Source organism: Tachypleus tridentatus, chromosome 10 (genome assembly GCF_004210375.1).
Source record: "Tachypleus tridentatus isolate NWPU-2018 chromosome 10, ASM421037v1, whole genome shotgun sequence".
NCBI classification, from domain to species: Eukaryota; Metazoa; Arthropoda; class Merostomata; order Xiphosura; family Limulidae; genus Tachypleus; species Tachypleus tridentatus.
Window position 1 is genome coordinate 134,739,875 of NC_134834.1, and position 16,026 is coordinate 134,755,900.

The window sequence follows — 16,026 nt, forward strand, 5'->3', positions numbered from 1 at the left end:
AGTGATGTCGAGAAACCCACTTGTTGAGAAATTTATATGCAAAAACGGCTCGTTTGGGTTGAGAAAATATTTTACATAGAAGAGCGAACGTTTCGACCTTCTATGTAAAATATTTTCTCAACCCAAACGAGCCGTTTTTGCATATAAATAACTTTAAAATTAAAATTACAATTTCCCATTATTTCAAATTATAGTAAGTAACAATATGTTCCATGTCAGTGTAGCTATATACTTAGTATACATATGCTTTAATATTAGAATAATACTAGTAACTTATACATTGTTAGATGCACGTTACCTCAGACTCGAGAGAAATAGAACATCACAAAGTAACGAATATTCTATTATCAAACAGTTGTGTATATTAATCCTAACGAAGCAGTAACGCGATACGTTTGTTAAATTTTAAAATAATTTCGTATGCATATAAATATACAGTTACATCTGTAATATAAATGCCGATTTTTCTAAAGTTCAATTAGTTTAAGGTTGATGCTGTTCGTTTATTTTAAATTGGTAAACATCAGTAAACTAATATTGTTTAGGTATGAAAGCAGTGTCATAGCATATTATTGCAATAAATATTGTCTACCCAATAACAATACTCTAATTATCTCTAAACAACAGATTTGTGTAGTGAGTTCAATTTGAGATATTTCGGAAGCTAGCGAGTAAAACTTTAACATGATCACAAACGTTGCTACCAACTCCAACATCTTTTTCGGAGTTATTCTGGTGTGTCTGTTTGTCGCCGTTAAAACAGACATCCAGGACACTATATTACTGAAAAATGTTTTATCAGAAGCAAGTACATATGATTTGGATGAGAAGAACAATAATTCAACAATTGCAAATACCCTAATGTATAATTCTCGACGGTGCGTCTTTATATGGAAATTGGCCAATACAGGTAAAAAACAATCAAAATCAATAATGATAATCTTCTGACAATCTCACATGATCTTAGTTTGGTCTGTTTATAATACACATATATAACTGTCCCAGTGGAACACAGGTGTCTTTGAAGACTTAACACTAGAAATCGGCTATTTATAAAAGTATTTATGCGAATAAATCGTAAAGTTTGGTGATACAATTATTAAGCTTCCCCATATATGTACATATCATCAAAGTAATTCATGTAGCACGTCAATGTTACTGTTTCGTTGGCGATAGCATGATCTTTCAGTATTTTTGTTCGTGAATTCAAAAATATTAACTTATAAGACTTTAAAATATCATTACACTGATCGTTGTTTGAGCGTTTTAATTATATATCGATATACTGAATAACTCAACTTTCATTCGTACTAAATTCGGTAATTCATAACCAAAGAGTGCATTATTATGGCTTCTAACGAAGTTGGTTTATCACTCAAACATTCTACTAAGCATGATGCGATACCTTCCAACTGTAGATGTAGAATAAATTATGATACGAGAACTAATACATATTCTTGTTTTGATCTGTTTCCAGAAAAATTTGAATGTGACAGCGGAAAGACAGTTAACTGGTCAAAGCTGTATTTCTGGAATGATAAGGACTGGAAGTTCTGCATTTTTGGAAAATGTGTCAACAAGAAAGTTAGTAGACATAAGGACAACTCTATATTTTTAAAAGTATACTTTTGTATATACTTTCATGTATATACATGTGATCTCTTTATACATATATTAATTTTTTAAGAGTAAAAAATGGCAACGGCGCATTTTGATATATTTACAGACAAAATCTTTAATAGATATTTCAAACGACTATTTACCACTTGAACTTGTGTTATTTTTGGAATGAACAAACTATTGTTTTCTTTTCATGTGTGGGTGTACAAAACGTTCAATGTTAGTAAGTCAAATTGTATTACAAATACACCACACTATTGATTAACAAATAGAAGTTATAGCTTGATGTTATTACAAGAAAATAACGTCTTTTTTTTCTCACTCAGTGTGTATGTCAAGGTGATAATACTGGGAACATCTGTTAAAATGTACCTGGGAAGTGTTGGTTATCCTACTGTTTTGTTGGGCTTCCACATAAGGGGCACATTTCAGTGTTATTGTTACCCACAGCTATACAGCATGAATGTATCAAATTGATGAAGTTAATATTCGCAATTAAGTTGAAAACCACAGTAAATGGAATAAACTGTCAAAAGTCTTTAAGCTCTGCAAGATCTACAATTATGACATTTTTTCTATTTACTCTAGTTTTTCACTAATTGCTACAAACTACATTGTGTTATTTTATTAGAACAATATTGACACATTTTAATCAACATTGAATTTTACAATGGATTGTAATATCGAATTGCCACAAAAAACTGTACACATTTATGCAACTCTACAGCACCATTTTTCCATTACAAAGCTTCAGATGAGACACCAGTAGGGAATGACCCATAATAAAAATAACCAAAGATAACATAGGTTATTTGCATTCTGGAATCAATGTCTAATTTCAAACCAAAACATGAGTTTTGTCAGTTTGAAAATTTTTGGTGGACAATACATGCTGAAACTGAAAGGTAAAGTAGCATCTAGATCAGCGGATAGCCAAATGTGTCTATTTGCACTTAAACACAAACAAATATAGTTATCTATGAACTTCTTGTTCCAAAGTCGAAATATCGAGACTTGTTTGTAATATGTTATGACATTGAGCAAGGCACTTTATCTCATAGATTTTAGTATACTCAGCTGTGGATATCACTGCTGTTTCTTATGTCTCACACTGGTACAGGATGACTCTTTGTTAAATTTTTCTTGGGCTGAAAAAAACCCTCCAAAATGTCTCTAAAGCTTTCTCCAGCATGACATTTCCCAAAAAAAATTTACATGTGGAAGTATCTCAAGGCATTCTACATAAATACTCAAATAAGGTCTTTTCTTTAATCTTGTGCTATTTAAAAACAATTATCCAATAATCTTGATTTAACGAAGTGGGTTATTGTTGCATCGACATGAGGCGCCACTTAAATAGGGCACATAGTTACACATTTTACCTGTAAGTGGATAATAGAGTTTGTGATATTTGAATGACCAATAAATAATGCACGAAATAATAAGTGAAAATTCTTTGAAAAAAAAATTATTTTCAGATCTTAACTTTGAAATGAAAAGCCGGGGGACTAATGTGGAACTTCAATAACAATGATTGTGAGAAATAAATCAGTATTGATAGGAGGTTGGCCAATAAACTGTGCAAAAAGAAAAAAAAGAAGAAAGTTTAATAATCTTCAAATATACTGTCATTAAACGTTTTCTTGTCTCCATTATAATAAACCTTTAACTCATTTATTTTCACCAACAATTATTAGTACAAAAAAGCTTTGCACACCGTTACATACCTCGTCCAAAAGTATAAGTTGACAATATTCATCCACCTTTGGAATATGGAGGAAACTTAATTTGTATGTATGCAAGAACTATTCAGTTTTAAGTGTTTAGAAAGAAGCTGTGTAGACAGTAGATACACAAACTCTATGACATTCGTGCAGTAGTTTATTCAGCTGATTTGTATACAATATAGCTTAGATGCTTTTCTGGATATGGTTAAATCATTCAAGTGGAAAAGTCTAGGTGATTTCAACAGTACAAAACTAACTTTTTAAAGATAAAGATATTTTTTATAATAGCATTCACATATACTTTCTATTTCGGTAATTCGTTGCGTTTTTTTTACAGAACGTGGCAGTTTCTCTTTGCGATTATACCTTTTTTTTCAAGGACTATCTGTAACCATCCTTTATAAGAGTTCAGTCTTTATATATAACATTATTTAATTAATTTGCTTGTATTAAAACTGAACATATTTTTATGTTAAAAATATTATTCTCATAAATCACAGAAAAACCTTCAGCAGTAACACCCCTTGAAACAGGAGTTGATGAAGCCAAGCATAAGAAAAAATTATTCTCGAAAGAAGAAAGTAGAGATATCATGATAAAAAACCCTTAAACTCGTATAAATACATTTATTCTGCAATAAAAAATATTAAACTGTTATCTCCTGGAAGATAAATTAACATGACTACACATGAAAAGGAACTACCAATGGAAAAAGAAGATCAGATGATCATTACAGAAAAACCTTTAAACTTAAATAAAACCAGTTACTTCGAAGTAAAAGATGTTAAAATGATTGTATGTAATAACAGCGAAGACGAAATAGCGAATTATACGTTCAACAATATCACAAATAAAACAAGCAGCATACTTGATATATTTGGAAATGCATCCTTCGTTAAATTTCTAATCCTTTTAGTTGCTTTTCTGTTTTTCCTGGTTATTGTAATATGTGTTTAAAGTATTATCACTCAGTATTTTAAATGTTGTTGTATTCTTTTTATTACAATAAACGTTTGTGAAAATCATTATACAGTTTAGGAGCGCGAAAATTGTATATAATGTAAAAAAACATCACAAAGTGAATGGTCTTTCACACACACACATATATCAAGATATAATAATTTATACTAAAGAATGAACCATCTAATCATGTCCTTTAAATATTAAATACAACAATATTGTTAGTCTAAAATGAACCACAAATAAAATCCGACATCTAATGATGCAGTGAATTTTAAATATAAAATTATTTTTCACTGTATTATATTTAGTTGCTTGTTTTTCATTTTTTAAATTATATACTTTAACAATTTTCAAAGTTTCATATATATATATATATACACTCTAACAAAACCAAAATATTTTTGATATGAGCAGAAAAGCTATGTCTGTTCAAATTGGGGGGTCGAACTTTACCCCTTAGGCAGCAGTTTTCAAAATTATGTAACCTTCAGATGTCAGTATAACTCACAGATCAGGTAACCATTGTGTAACTCTTTAATTTCTGCTCATCTGGTTTCCTATTACTCATGCGACATACCTTGGGCACAATAACTACTGTTGTGTCCTTGAACATAACATTTTACCCAAATTGTTTCTGTTTATCCAGCTGAAATTTCAGCACTGACTTCTGTGAACGGTATGGGCAAACAATGATGTATATTTCACATGTAGCATATATCCCAAACTGGAATACAAACCTGCATACATTACAAGAGTGATCTATACCCCAAATTAATATACAAGCTTATGTAAATTGAATACACATTTACTAAATGTTTTCAGATTCGAAAATTTCAGGTCAACGTGAAAAGCACACTCGCCAAAAGTATGAAGAATAGAGAAAACTGACCTACTCTAGATACTACATTAATAAAACTTGGTAATAAATTGTAATAACCCTTACTCTTGAACACATGTGCCTCAGTAGTAAACTCTGGGGCTTAAAATGTTACAAACTGCAGCTTTGGTAAAGGAAAGGTTACTCACAGTGAAGATCTGTGCTTCAACATGAACACGCAAACTTATGTGGGACCAGTGTGATCTAGTTCTTCCCACTCAACTACATAATAGGTCCTCTGAATGTAAAATTCAGTTAAAGTATTCCATCAACAGTAACAGTGATTCATTAAGTTCTACATCTGAATCTGACATATTTAGTTTGATAGTGAACATAGAAATAGAGTATGTAAAGCTTGCAGGCAGCATTAGGAGGCAGATAAAGTGTCTCCAAACTCAACAATACAAGCAGGTAAAGATACTCCAGCAACAGAAATTAACGAGAAGCGAGATATCTACTATACACAACTATAGTTGTTGGCAAGCTTTTCCAAATCCAAAAGAATATCAAACATATTTTGGTAAGAAAAGAGTGAGCCACAATTAAAAAAACATAAAAACAGGAATGTGAGAAAAAGAGACTGTAAAGCATATAAACTGCCAAGAAACTGGAAAACATTAAAAAGTTACAAATAAATAGAAATTCAACATATCACTGTAAGTGGAGTTGAATAATGATAATCTATGGATGTCCAAAGACCTTGTGAAGGATTAGGGAACATTGGCTCTGGCAGAGTGAAAAACGGTTTTTGGTTATTAACCAAAGAGTTATTGATTGAAGATTATGTAGCAGTATAGTGTCAATGTTTGTTCTATATCAATGACATTGGTTATTTGTTCTTAACTTCAAACATATATATTATTGTGTTTTTAATCTTTGCAATAACAAAGTATCTTCAAATTTACATGAGCAGTTCCATTTTCAAAAGTATGTTACAACGTGAATAAATTACTTTTTCAACTATTTTGTATAACAATTTTAAATCTAAGCAGCTTTCTCAACGAAAAATAATTTTATTCCAAATACCTAGTGAACAACAAGCCAATCAAAAACTATACCACACTGTATTCTTGGATTTCTGTTTCATTGCACAAAAATGTAAATTAACATAAACTTACTATTTTATCATATGTATTCTATGAAAGACTTTTCCTGTATTTGTTGTTAAGAGTATCAACTGTTAAGGTGGAAAAACACATTTTGATCATGGGTAAATTTTGCGTAAATGGATTAAAAATTTTATGTAAACATGAAATATATCCCAAACATAATTTCTAATAAAACTTAAATATAATATAATGGTTTGGAACAACATGGGACCTATCTATCCATCTTGCTTGGACTAAACTAAAAGTATTAACAGATAAATCATTATCATTAAGTCTTTACCATTAAGACATTAAGTCTTTATGATAAGTCTTTATCATTCATATACTTATTAGGATTTATCTAAATTCACTTTAAATTACTGCTTTCACAATATACACAGGCAATTCTTCCAATTAACTACACCATTAAGAAAGTGAAAACGACTTCATACCCTGCAGAAATTTACATTTACGTCTCTTAGTCCTACCATTCTCACCATTAAGTACGAAAAAATATGTTGCATCAACACCATGAATGTCGTTAGTAGTCTTGAACATTTTAATCATATTCCTTCTTACTCTTCTCTTTTTCAAGAGAAAATCAATTTCAGAAATCCTAACCTAATCCCTTAAAACGATGACTATAACCAGCAGACTTCCAATCATCTGGTATCTACCTAATTTGCATATACTGATCGAAAATAGTATCAAGTAGCTCACATATTCAATTTCTAACCTCCATCAAATTCTTTGGCTAAATATTATGTGGTATATTAAGATCAAGAAAGTTGGTGAAACAGGAAATTAAGACCTCAAAAAGGATGAAAGTGGAAAAGTTGGCTGAAAATATAAAAATAATAGTAAGGATTTCTTTAAATACATTATTTGCAAACAAAATGTTAGGATGCAGTAGGGTCTTCAAGAGATCATGAAGAAAGGCTCGTATATGATGATTAGGATATGACAGGGTTATTAAATTTTGCACTTTATTCAGTTTTTACTAATGAAGACTTAAGCGGTGTCCTACATTTTGAAGGTGGTTAAAGGTTGGATATGTAAGCCATTTGGTACTGTTTTGCGTCAGTCCTTGAATATTGAGCATGTATCAGAAGATTGGAAGTTAGCTAATGATACTCCTCTTTTTAAGGGAAGTAAAGAATACTGTGTCAGTAATTACAGGCCTATTAGTCTAGAAACTGTTTGGAAAGTCTCATGAAAGAAGCTTTGCAAAACCGGTTGATAAAGTTTAGAGGTTTGTTGGATAGTCAGCATGACTCCACTAAAGGAAAATATTGATTTACAAATCTTTTCACATTCTTTAAAAAGTTTACTGTTGTAGAAGGGGACTGCTAACTATTCTTGGAAATAAATATTGTGCAAATAATTTTCAATCCCTCAGGAAATCTTACAGCCATCTGTGGATAATAATGCTCTTATGGATTTCGACAGAAAACTCTTATAGTTTCAAATATTACAATATCATTTCCGTGGCAGTCAACATAGATGGGAAGTAGATTCACAAATGCCCTTAAAATCAGATACTGATGACTATTTGTTCGCACAAAGCTATGAAGCATTATTTAAATGACCGGCAAAACAATATTAAGATCAAGGAATTGATATAAAGCACAATGAATACTCATGAGGATACGTATTTGTTTGTTTTTGATCTTGCACTGAATCTATCCATTGATTTATTCTTTAACTTGTTGAAACAGGAAAATTTATGGTTTGTTGTTATATTAGGTAAAACATTACATAACACTATAAACATCCTTGCCTATGCAGATTTTAGTCCATTTTAAAAATTGATCAATCTAGTAACATCATCACTGATATATGAAAAGCAATGAACAGATTTATTCTCTACTCTCACAAGATTTCTGTATGCCAAATATGCTGGATCCAAATTATAAATGTGGAAGTCACTGGATTTGTATCTACTTTATCGAAATAAAAAGGAGAATATTCTGAATATTTCACCTGAACACAAAAATTAACCAAAAAGAACTATCTAACATAGACTTGCGGTAAGAATGTTGAAGACCTTATTGGACAGTGTGTAGCTAATATTGTATGTAATGGGGTTGTTATTGAAATTTAGATCTCATAAAGATGTTAATGAAACGTTTGTTCACAATTTTGTTACAAGGCGATTTAATGTAAAAATGTCTTTACTAGATATGCCTTTTTATGCAGATCAAATATAAAATTGATTATTATACGAAGATTAATAAAGGCTTTTAAAATTGAAAATACTATCAGAAAGCGTTACATTAATCAGTTTTATATTGGAGATATTAATCCTAAACCGCAATAGCCTTGTAAATCAATTATCTACAGTTATTTCTGGTAAATTGCATCACATCATGAAAAGCTGTCACTACATAATATAATTAGATATGATTTATTCATGCGAACCAATAATTATTGTCAATGATTTGTATCACTTCTTGTAATTATCCCTCATTACCTACTAGCAAGTTAAAATTAATATCTAACTAATGCTTAATTAATTTAAGATTAATTACCTGGATTATTAGTTAATATCTAATTGACCAAGTAAATAACTGTTCCGCCCATTATGCCTTAGTGGAACTTCAGAGTTCAATGCCTCTTATGCATAATTAATGATTTATTAATTATAGGTTGACTAAGTAATTGAATGATTAATGTATATGAGATATGCAAATTGTATTAAATAACTGTTCCACTCTTTACACCCTAGAGTATAATGACCTTTACGCCATCGGATGGTGCATGTTTACTTCTAGTTCCAGAGTCCCATCATAACCATTCCCATTTAATTCACTGAAAATGCACAATTAAAGTTTTTAAAAATATTTTGTTCTATAAATGTAGTGTATTTTAAGGCAATTTAGTAAAGATACGCAGTATTGTGTATTTCGTTCTGTATTGTCCTGCATCAAGTAAATTTAATGTTATTTCTGTTACTCATGCTGCTCTTCTGCAACTGTTACTATAACTATCTTTCCTTTAAGTGGCTTGGCCAGTATTTGTTTCCAATGCTAAGCAGAAATTATCACAAAAAGCAATGATGACTGGGCCTGCCACAGTACTACTTTTGCATACATTAGTGGTGTATACAATTTCGTAAAAGGGAACTACGAAACTCACTACTATCAAAGTAATTTGTATAACATTAAAAGAATTCCTCGTTGTATGATGATAGGAGCACAATCTACTCAGACAACTCATAAAAATAGTGATCACTGCAACCTTATCTCTCATTTTTGAGTATTACGTTTCTGTTATCTTATCTCCATCTTGGTATGCTGGTCGGAAGGAAGTCCTTTACCATCATGCTCCCCCTAATACCTTACTTTGGATGCCACCAGTGCATCAACAGACTTTATTGTTGCAGTATATTAAAGCAACTTTTACAAACTAACAACATGGGATTACAGCAGTATTCTATCCTTTGAGGAACTCCAGAAACACCAGCAATATTTTTCAGTTGCAAAATCTCTGTGTAGGATTTACTCTATGTAGATCCTATTCCATGGACATTTCTCAGACAATATCCTAACACCAGAGATGAGTTGTGTAACAAAGTTTATAAATTGTTTGATATTTTCTCGAAATACAGCAATACCCTGTTGGTTGCATATATGTTATTTCCTAGCTCTTTCAGCCCAGTCATGTGGGAAAGAAATTTTTCAGTATAAATACCAGAAACAGAGACATACACCTTTGCTTCACTCGTCGAGGTTTCTTCAGCCATCTTTATCTATATAACTTGCATAAAAAAATACATAGAAAATGGTCTCTATTCATGATTTACAAAGGAGAGTACTGAAATGTTTTGCATAGAATCAACTGATCAAAAATATCTCCCGGTGGCACAGCGGTATGTCTTTAGACTCACACCGCTAGAAAGCTGGTTTCAACAACTGTGATGAGCAGAGTACACATAGCCTCTTTTGAGCTTTGTGCTTAACTTCAAACATTCAAAGAGTCACAGACTAGGTATTAAACTATTGTTGAGATTATAGCCCCATTATAATGTGAAATAAAAAACAACGAAAGTTATTGATGCTTTTTCTATTTTGAAGTGTGGAACTTGACTGAAAGATGAAGCTCAGAGGCATGGAGATTACAGACATTGAATAACTTATATTAAAACAATTTTGGATTGTCACCTCAATGTTACAGTACACGTCACTATGTCTGATCATACTATGTATGAAAACCGCGCATCTTAATGATAGCCCTGCAATATACGGTGCATTAAAAAAAACTCCATAATAAACCTTGAATGTTTAAAGCCTACCATCCATTATCTCTTAGGATTTCCATAATTCATCAGATGTACCAGGACAACAACTTTCTAACCCCCATTTCTATAGGCGACTTTACCAGTGTGTCCTCATATGGAGTAGCGTGAATATCCGTTTAATTTTCCAGCTGCTTCAGGTGTAAGAGTGTTGAAATGATATATTGTGGAATCAGCTTGTGTACATGTGACTTGTGTCTCTTTACTAGGGGGCCATCATTCTCTATTATGTTAAATGTGACTGGGATACGTGGACAGATTTTGCCACCGATCTTTATGTTTGCGGATTTTCCTTATCACCGCATTTTCTTACCATGGTTGAGGCACAACTTATTGCAGGTTCCTTTCTGAATGATTCTGGATACCTAATTTGATCTATATCCCCCTGTTTTCCGTGTTGTTCAATACTATAAAGTATAAGATGGATTTTGGCCTTGGAAATTCTAAATTCTTGATCTGAATAAAGTTTACGATTTGAAGTGGGAATATACTGTGCAGGATAAGGCCGTTACATACTTTTCTCAAAACTGATCACTTTCAGTGGCATCACACTACTTACATACTACCAAGCGATATTAAAAAGTAGCTGTGATGCATCCGTTCCGCCGCAAATTGTCACATGGCTTGCTGAGTTACACATTCTAAATTGTTTTAATATAATGTACTCAACCTTATATTCTGACTCTTACCCGATATTATGAAGTATATGTACAAAAATTACTATTTACAGGCAAAGCAATGGACTTGACAAGAATAATTATTACACTCTCATACATTTCTGGTAAAAAGTGTGTCATAACAAATCGTAGTGCCTTATTCACTTACGCGTACTATGGTTAATTGCACCTTGCAAGTATGATAGATATTAGATTATGTTTTGCTCTTGAAATTACTTCCTTTATTATTTACTGTGCCCACTATAATACCAATAATTAACCACTAATGTAACAACTTTATATAAAAGGCTTGAAGTTGATTTCAGACCTCATATGTTAACAAATTTAACCCAAACTCGGTCTTCACTGCATATGGAAAACAACATAAAAATCCGTTGAAATTACATAGGGGGACTTAAAAGGTATGTGGACAAATGAAATAGCTTTGATTGTTTCATATTTCACGTTCTTTCTCATGAAAACTGCTGTTTATATGGAGGTGTGACAAGAAACTTGTGATGTTTCATCCACTTCCAATCATTCACTTCCAGAAGATGAAACCAGATGAGACATCGCAGCAGCTTTTCATGTCATGAAGTTATATTTTGAAACTTTACCTTCTTTGTGTTGTTCCGTATTAGCTCGACTGACATTTTGTGATATTTTATTGTTCTTAACATTATATTGTACAAGTTTTTCTTCTTCCGTGTAGAGCATTGCAACCTCTAGTTTTTAGACTGTTGTGGTTTGGCTCGATATAATTTATCAATCTCTCAATGCTCGTATCTTTCTTTGGAAATGATTGTCACATATTTCTCTAGCCATAATGATACCAGTGGCATTATATTAATAATGATTGTGATAATTTGCCGTAAACCAAACACAGACATATGATCTAAATATATTGCTCATAGAGTATCGGTTCCTGTCTTTTGGAAAATGTCAATGTATTAATGCATGCAAATCGTTCTCATAAATTGCAGTTAACTTTCTGTATCATTGTCATAAATGAGCTTAATTTATACATTAAGGTTTTTATTTCTATGAATTATTGTAGGTAATGTTTGAAAGCAGACCAAAACTTGCATTATCAAAATACATTAACTTCTTTCCGCAGCAATGAGAAGTTTTGCTGCAGAACATAATCATTATTCATACAACTATTTTGAGTAATTCGAAAACAAAAACACGTAATACAATCCTGCATATTTTATTTGGGTAATTACTTTAACTGCAACCAGGAGACGATGAGATAAAAATAGCGTGGGAAAATGTAGTAAATTTATTTGTTTGTTTGTTTTGGAATTTCGCACAAAGCTACTCGAGGGCTATCTGTGCTAGCCGTCCCTAATTTAGCAGTGTAAGACTAGAGGGAAGGCAACTAATCATCACCACCCACCGCCAACTCTTGGGCTACTCTTTTACCAACGAATAGTGGGATTTAACGTCACATTATAACGCCCCCACGGCTGAAAGGGCGAGCCTGTTTGGCGCGACTGGGATGCGAACCCGCGACCCTCAGATTACGAGTCGCACGCCTTAACACGCTTAATGTAATAAAGAACTACATTGTTCATATAGGGGGATCTAGGCAGTAGGTTTGTATGTTTGGTTAGTTTGCTTGATATTAAGTACGAAGTGTTATAATGGGCTACTGTGCTCTGCCCACCACGGGTATCGAAATCCGAATTCTAGCGTTTTAAGTCCGCAAACATACCGCTGTGCCACTGGAGGGCCTAGGTAGTAGGAAAACAATAAAACTGAGAGAAAGAACATACATTATTGCTACGGAAATGGAAAAATATTCGTATATATTTAGTCGGATGTCACTTAAATAGCCTGAGTAAAGACACTGAAGAAGTATAAACAGGAATGAATTCCAATTTTGGTTTTTGGACAAATTTTAATGAATAAATTTGGCTTGAATGTTAATGAATTCTTTGTTTCCCACTTTTTCGACTAATATTTGACTCCTGATTTGCCTGCTCTAGGATAGTTTCTTTTGAACTTTCATGTCTCGGGACAATTGTTTCTTTTACACCAATCCTTTCTCGTCAGTAAAAAGGGCAATAGTTGTTTATGCCGGTAAAAACAATAGGCGAAAATAATCAGAACAAAAACCGATAAAGTATGAAATCAGTGGGATGTTAGGGGAAAGGATCAGACACAAGAAAGAACGTTTTTGATTTAATGTAACAGTCAACGAAAGTTTGTTTCGAAACAAGGGAGAGAGATAAAGGTATTTTAGCAGTTGTAACAGCACAGAATGAACAATAGTCTTTATAATACTTTTTATAACGTATCAAAATGTACATTGGTGGTAATAAGATGTTTCTAGAGGCAAACTACTTCATAAAAAGTGTTCAGCTCGTCAAGCTTGGGTATTTACATCAGACGTGAACGTGAGAAACGCTTAAAACTTTTTTTTCTGCATCTTTGATACATGAAATGTTTACTTAGGATAAGGTTAAGAAAAACGATCAACTGTTTACAAACAGAAGCTTTTAGTTGTCTTTAAATTGTGATGTGGCACGAGCCACAAGTTGTCTCTTCTGTAGACGACGTGTACTGGCAAAAATCCGTTTTAACACATGATTATAGCAATAACGTCAATAGTGATAGGTGATATATGGAGTGAAGTGCAAGCATTTTGTTATCTTTTTGCTACACATTGAATTTCCAAATCTTACAGAAAAACGTAGACTCTTTTATTATGTTCAATGGAACAGGGAACAAAAGTTGTCACCGTATTACTCCTTTTTTTTTCAGTATACAAATGGTCGCACGTCTGTTTTATAATAAGGCCAACATGAAACATTAAGTCTTAATGATTAAAAACATGCTAAGAAATTATTAATTTATCCTTATTTATTCATTATTCACGAAATAAGGATAAATGAATAATTTCTTAGCAAGACTGAAGAAGCATGAAATATTTCGACTACAGCTAATGATTGAACATGACATTAACAAATTTGTTCCATATGAGAACTATAATATCTGTTCATAAATCAAATTCCGCGAGGTATTTACGTTGATTGACTTTGTCAGGCATTTCATAACCATGATGCGGAAATGGAAAAAGAATATAGTCCTGCACTGACATCAAAGACAACCTTGAACTGCACATTATTCAGCAGGACTGTTTCGGTGAAGTTCTGAACATCAAACGGCTTATGAAAGAACATACGTTCACAACTTCTCAGTCATTTCCACTTATGAAGCTTATTTAAAAAAATATATCGTTTTATTTTTTGTTTGTAATATGTATTTTTGTTGGATATAGTTAGTTACAGTGTAGGAATTACTGAGGCACGTATTTACCAAGACCAGTAGAAACAGTTGGATAACTGAGAACTCACCCAATGAAACATCACCACACACCCCGGAAAAATTGTTAATAACTACATAAAACAGTATTCAAATAACGAGCATGGATACGTAAGTGACTACTCAAGAGTCAAGCACAACATATACGCCTTAAAAGGAAAATAGTACAAACATATCATTGCAATAAATATATTATAATACCAGTAACGTACCTGCGTCAACAATCGTAAAATAGATATACAAAATATATATGAAAATCTACGACCTGTGAATAGCACACGCTTCGTTGCTATGACAATATAAAGTTAATGTTGTCTGTTTTATGCAGTTGTTTGTTTTTCGATATTCGCGCAAAGCTATTTGGGAGTTATTTGTGCTAACCGTCTAACAACAGCTCATGAATCCAACAGTCGTCAAAAACAGCAAGTAATATCTTGGAAGTGTAACAACTGATTTTTTCTTTATTTTACATTGATTCACGGATAAAAAAAGACAAGCTTCTTCAATAAGAAACGTCAATCAAAACGGAATGTGGCGGTGGTGGAAATTTTCATTTTTCGAAAGTATCTGTAAAGATAAATTAAAACGTTCCCAGGTACGACAGTAATATACATAGTAAAATATTAAAATCGTAAAAACAAATATCATGCTTTTAAATACTGTCCACTCATTTCCGGAGAAAAACGCTGGCAATTCAAAATCCATTCAGTTTCTGTGATCAGCTAACAGATTAAGTTATTCGAAATTACGATCCTACAGTCAGCACCAAAAGTTCTTATGAAACTTTCTCACTAAAATTAATTGCATCCAGCCCTAACCTCTTTCTATAATCAAGTATGCTCCGATTATTGTGCTAATGGGTTATAAATCACTATAGTGAACTAATATATGCATATATTTATCTGTGTATCGATTCAGCGGTTATACTTATATTAATATTCTAATTAAAGAACGCATAGATCTATATTTGTTTCAAGCAAGAGCTAACCGTCCCTAATTTCGAACTAATAGACTAGATGACTCACCGCCAACTTTTCGGCTACTTTGTCCTAATTGAATGGGATTTGACCATCACCCTTAAAACGTATATATTACCCCAAGATACGGAACACAATTTTTGTTTGTTTTGTGGTAATGAGACGTGAATGGACTGATGAACCTTCTGATCCACAACCAGACACGCTAACCACTGGGCAACGCTCGGCCCCTAATGTTGTTAACTCTAGTTATTTGGTAATAAACACTACGTGCACTACAATTCAATTCAATTTAATTCAAAATACACCCAAAACAAAAAATATAAATAACATATAACACAAAAGAGAAAAACCCACAAGATTTCCCGGGTTTGGACCCTCAATAAACATATTATTAAACCATAAATAAATCATTAATATTTTCTTTACAAAATTATTTACATTTTGACTTATTTTTATATGATGCCTCAACTTTAAATAATACTTACTGG